Below are 6,068 nucleotides of genomic sequence, written 5' to 3'. Positions count from 1 at the left end.
AGAAAGAATATGTAAGACTATCTCTAAATGCACTCGTAAATGGAAACCTTTAACTCTGGTAATGCGATTAGACTATACGTGTGAGCTTTTTTTTTTTTTTTTTAATTACACTATTTTAAAATGAAATATATTTTGCCCCCTTTGACACCCCATTTACAGTCAAATAGTTACATTAGCCAATGTCACTTCCATAACGTTGCCTTATCATGTGTCTACTTTATTGTGGTGTGTTCCTAATAAAGTGACCATACCTTTAATATACTGTATATATTTTATATACACATTCTAAATACACAAATCAACATTATTATAGTTCTGCATTGTTGGACATGCACCTTAAGAACATACCATTCTGCCTGGAATAGCCTTAAACTCACACTGCAGATTTAGAGTGGCTATCAGCTTTATTTGAAGTCTGCCAATTCACGAATAAGCCTCTCATTCTCAAAATTTGACTTGGGGTCAGTTTTATTTAGAAAACATTTGGAATATTACTTAAAGCTAAAATGTCACATATCAGATCAAAGAGAAATGCATTACCCTATTATGAAAACAGAAAAAGCTGCATCCTTAGGGACATGGCAAATCACTTCCATTTTGAGTGAAACTGCTAAAATTATTCCCCTGTAACAGTTTTTTTTTTCATGGATTTGCATAACAACAACATCACAGTACAAAAAGAAGGGTTGAATCTTATTTCTGCTTAGCATGTGACACATTATCAGCCGAATACAACAAGGAAACACAGTTCAGAGACCCTACTGTGGGTGTTGCCTTCTACACAGTCAAAGAACCAATGAACACTGTACTTGAATTTCATTAGTGGTTAAGTCTTCTTTCTACCACCTTCGAAACATTGCTAGAGTTCGCTCTTACCTTTTACAGAAGGATGCTGAGATTCTGATCCATGCTTTTGTTACATCGCATATTAATTAATGTAATGCATTGCTGATTGGGCTGCCTTCTCACCTGGTGAATCAGTTACAACTGGTCCAAAATGCAGCTGCACGAATATTGACCGATACAAAAAGGACTGAGCATACCGGTATTACACCTGTTTTGGAAAATTTGCACTGTCTGCCTGTCAAGTTTCATATTACATTTAAGATCTTACTCTTGACTTGTAAGGCTGTTTCAGGGAATAGGGCCTACATATTTATCTGAATTGCTGCATCCTTATATCTCTAGACGTCAACTGTGCTCTTCAAGTTTTCAGTTGCTGACCATTCCCTTATTCAGGTATGCCACTCTGGGAGGTTTGAGTTTTCTACTTGTGCTCCCTCCCTTTGGAATTCCATGCCTCTGGTTGTCAGAAACTCTGAAACCCTACTGTTTTTTTCCAAGATTATGGAAAATTGACATTTTATATTTATAACACTTTGGGGTGGCTTGCCATGAAATGTGCTATGTAAACAAACTAACACACAGACTATGTAAAATAAATCGTGAATGTATATGAAATATCATCACTGTTACTGTTTTATTGTGCACTAAACTGAAATGAGCTAATAAGTTTTAAAAGGGTTACTTTTATATTAGATGACAGATTATTTGAAAGCGTGCCACTGTCCCTGGAATCATCTATGTGTCATACTGACCTTGTTATCTTATCTCAGCTATTCAAGATCAGATTGAACTGCAATACAAGTCCCTCATTAGGTAGTAATATATTAAAGTTATTGTAAAGTTATTCCAAAAAGAAATTAGGCACTCCATTTCAACAGTTTAAAAAATATCTTGACAATATGGCTCAATTTACTGAACAACTGTTAGTCAGACTTTTTAGATGTTATCCATGTTTGTAAAAAAGACTGATGTAAATAATAATAGTTTAATTAGGGCATTTTTAGTAACTTCTAGGCTACTGGATCTCATTATAAGGAAGCGGTGCTAATGTGAAGCACCATCTTATTGTGAAGCTGTTTGCTCAATGTTTACATTCATTTTACTCGCCAGTATAAACATAATCACAGATGTAACATCTATTGTAAATACATGTAATACAATGCAACTGATACAGTGTGTATAGCAGGCATTAGTAGGATTACAAGACTTCCATTACATGACAGTAGGTGTTAAAATGTCATGCTGATATTGGACTCAGCTCTCACCAAGATCAGCACCAACTAAGACGTAGCTTCTTTTACTGTAAACTAATGTGATCCATCTGTGTTTCCTTCCATATGATGATGTAGATATCCTTCTGCCTGGTGTTGATGGCTGAAGTGTAATGCTGGCACCAGGGATCAACCTATTTTGCCTCCCTGGCACATCAGCACACACAACGGCTGCAGTGCGGCCTCCCTAGCGCATCAGCATGATGAGTAGGGTACTACTCTGGGGTCTTCAAATGGGCACCTTCCATCCTTGGTGTTTCGTCGACTAGTCCACGACACCTTAAGAGGGTTAAGCAGTGATTTTGGCATCCCAGCATCACCTCCCTCCGTCCCCCACTCAACCAAGCCCAGCTTACTTACCTTCATTTTCATCAACATTGCTTTCTTTCTACTGTGCTTGAGGTCCCCAACCAGAATCTTTTGTCTCAAACAGAGCCAGTTGCTGCTCCTCCCTGCTGCTTCAGATCAGTTCTTCATTATGCGTCACAACTGTTGACCACTGAATCCGATGTCTCTGAGAAACTGGGTTGTGGAGTGTGCCACAAATTCTTGACAACCCACCTCCACTGGGAAAACCTGGACTCTCCATCCTAGCTGTTCTGCTTCAGTAGCTAGTTGAGCACACCGAAGTTTCTTCATTTCATATGCCTCATCCACAGCATCCTCCCATTGCACTGTTAGTTCTACCAGGTGAACAAGGCACGCTGATCCAGACCACAAGACAATATCAGGTCGAAGGTTAGTGGTGGCAATCTCGGGTGGGAAAATAAGCCGTTGTCCAACATCTGCCAGCATTTTCCAGTCTCTAGCAGCTTCCAGTTGTCCTAGATGAGTTTTGGTTTTAATACCTTTTCTTGGTGGTTGCTCCCCTGGATGGAGGAATGTTGTTCTTTGTGTGTCATATATTGCTGGCATGTCTTCCAATGCTAAGGCCAAACATTGCAGCACCTGGTCATGACTCCAAGTAAACCGTCCTTGGCTAAGACACACCTTACATCCTGTCAAAATATGTCTTAGTTTAGCTGGCGATGAACACAAAGGACACCACAGACCCTCTCCTACCCATAAATTAAGGTTCTGTGGTGATGGGAGATCATATGTTGACCTGATGAGGAAACTGATCCTGCTCTCTTCCATTGTCCAGACATTGTCCATTGTCCACACTCTCCCATCTCGTCCATTCTCCATGCTTGGCCTGTGAAACTGCCTTTATGCACCTCATCCTCTCCTCCTGCTTTTGCATCTCATTGACTATACCAGCTTCCTCTGTTGAGCTGGGGCTGCTTTGTGCCATGTAGGAGGAACTGAACTGCGACCAAGGCCTCCTCTTCTGTGCTATGATATCACTGATACGAACGGCAGCCTTTGCATCTTCTATGCATATATAATGCTACAAGTGATTATTGAAGTGGTTGTAGCTAACAAAATATCTTTACTCAGCTGCTGTGCACTTTTATTCACTATTTAGGTCTCAAATGTGCTGTTTTGAAAGAAATGTTGATTGCAAACATTAATTTTCATTTTAAAACACCTAACTAATTAAAAGAAAGTTCTGAGTTTGCTTGTATTGCTTTCCAGGGAAGTTGTTACATTTACATTTCCTAGGTCATTTAACCTCAGAAGTGTCTCTGGAGGCAAGAATCTTACTGAGTGACAAGCATGTCAGTCATTATGGGAAGAAGCTGGTTAATCACTGACAGGAAAGATGGCCCTGAAGGGGTGGGGACAATTTCACTCTCCAGTGCAAGACTCTGAAAGCAAATAGAGATGTATTTAACCTACTGTAGTGTAGTACAAGATACCATGATTTAAAATAAAAACATGTTTTGCTAAAACTTTTCAAAAGCACACATTTTAGATCTTTAGTGAATGGATGTGCATGGCATGCAAAAGTTATGGAATTATTTTGTTAGGTAAAATCCCTTGGAATATAAAGGAACTTGCATTTCTATAGTGCTTTTCATCCATACAGGACCTCAGCTGAATCACTGAGTAGATGCAGCCACATCCTGGGTCAAATGTGGCAGTTACATTGTGCCTGTACAACACCAGCAGCTTTTATTAAATGGAGTGAAAACCCATCAACCAAACACCGAAGGAGGGCTGAGACCACGAGAACTCATTTCACATGGTTCCAAGAGGCGAGAAGCAGATGCTTTCACCAAAACATTTATTGCCAGGCAGAATTCAATTTGATGAATATTTTGTTGTCTGAATTCAATTAAAAAGAACAAAAAACACTTTCTGGGTCAGCTGCCTGCAGCAAACCCCTAACAGCAGACAAAAATACAACTCTTTCTGGGGACTAAAAGTGTTCAGGGCATGCACTAGTATTTTAACCCACTGCAGGTGATATAAACAACAGATTGACTGCTAACCTCTTCACAGCCGACTCCGGTGTAATGGCATGAACAGCGAATCAAGTTTAAACTGCCCCCCCCCCCCACTATCATTTTGCTGAGAACACCAAATCATGATACAATTGTTGCCATTTGTTGTTGCTGTGGATCCCAGTGGCATCAAAAATGACCTGAGACCGGCTTCATGATCCACCTAGAACATCATCATCATCATCAGTAGTATGTCACAACAGTAGTGGCAGTAGTATGTCACAACAATTACAGTTACATTTTATTGCTTCACAGAAACCACAAGTGTATAACCTCAGAGCGACTGGTGTTTGCTACAATGGTCTGGATTGTCCACTTCCCCTTATTAAGTTGTGTTGTATATACCTCTTCATTTAAGTTTTTAATGCCAGTTTAAGGTGCATGCAATATGAAAATGAATGTACCTTACTAATTTAAATAAGCCTTATCATTACAGCACAGTGGAAAATAGGGCCAAATATACCTAGAGTGAACGTTGTCAAGGGTATACATGTATTTGCTTAAATGGGGCACTATCCATAAATCCTTTACTCATTAAACTAAGTCTTTTAATACAGTCTGATATTCATGAAACTGTTCTAGGCTGGCTTGTAAAAAATGACTTTGAGTATTGTTTCTGTTTAATGTAGTTTTTTTTAATGGCTGCTGTGATGTCATTTTGAGATTGACAATGTGAACTCCCAGTGTGAAGACTGCTGACTCCCGGAACCCAGTGAGTAGTTTCTGTAGTTTCATAGACATTATCACCATTGAAACTAGCTCATACAAATTGAACTTACCAAAACTTGAAATATTTTGCTTCTTTTAACAAAAACTCTGTAGGTTTTAGTTTTATATTACCGTGTGTATTATTAATCCCTATGAAACCAATTTCAGGGAGATAACTGTGCCTACCATGTTTATTCTGGGTAAAAGAAGACATTTTTAATCAATTTCACTACCTGGGCATAAGATTGTCTCAGAAAAATCTAGCAATTTTACATGTGTTACACCCAACTAGCAATAGCAAGAATAAAATAGATTTTACACTGGTAATTTAAGCCATGGCTGCTTATTTATGTTGGCTTTCAAAAGTTAAGCTATATATTACCATAGATCAGACAGACAGCATAAAAAGTATGTGTGACACACTCGTCATAAGATTAAAATTTTCCCCCAATTGCAGTGAATGTGCTTACAGTACAGTATTTAAAAAGTTATGTTTAAGACGTATGCTGTGAATGTAAACAATACGTCTCCCAAAAACTATAACCTGCCGAAATTCAGAGTCAACATTGGTTGCATGTTGTTAAACATGGTTTAAATGTCTAAATCCAACAAATATATTTTTTTTTCATACGACATATTTACTATTTTTGCGAAATATTAGCAGTGGACTAGCAGTTTGATAAGGCTGAAAAAAATAATTCCCTAGTAAAAAATTGCAGCTTTGCTACCAGTACTGTACTTTGTGTCAGAAAAGTAATGCAAGTAATTAACTCGTGTTCTTCTTTCCTGTTAAAATTCTGGTTGGACTTTATCAAGTTGGTAGCATAAATCGAATTAATTACGAGTATCAACG

This window comes from Acipenser ruthenus, chromosome 11, assembly GCF_902713425.1.
Source record: "Acipenser ruthenus chromosome 11, fAciRut3.2 maternal haplotype, whole genome shotgun sequence".
In the NCBI taxonomy this organism is placed as follows: domain Eukaryota; kingdom Metazoa; phylum Chordata; class Actinopteri; order Acipenseriformes; family Acipenseridae; genus Acipenser; species Acipenser ruthenus.
Note: the sequence above shows the minus strand (reverse complement) of the source record.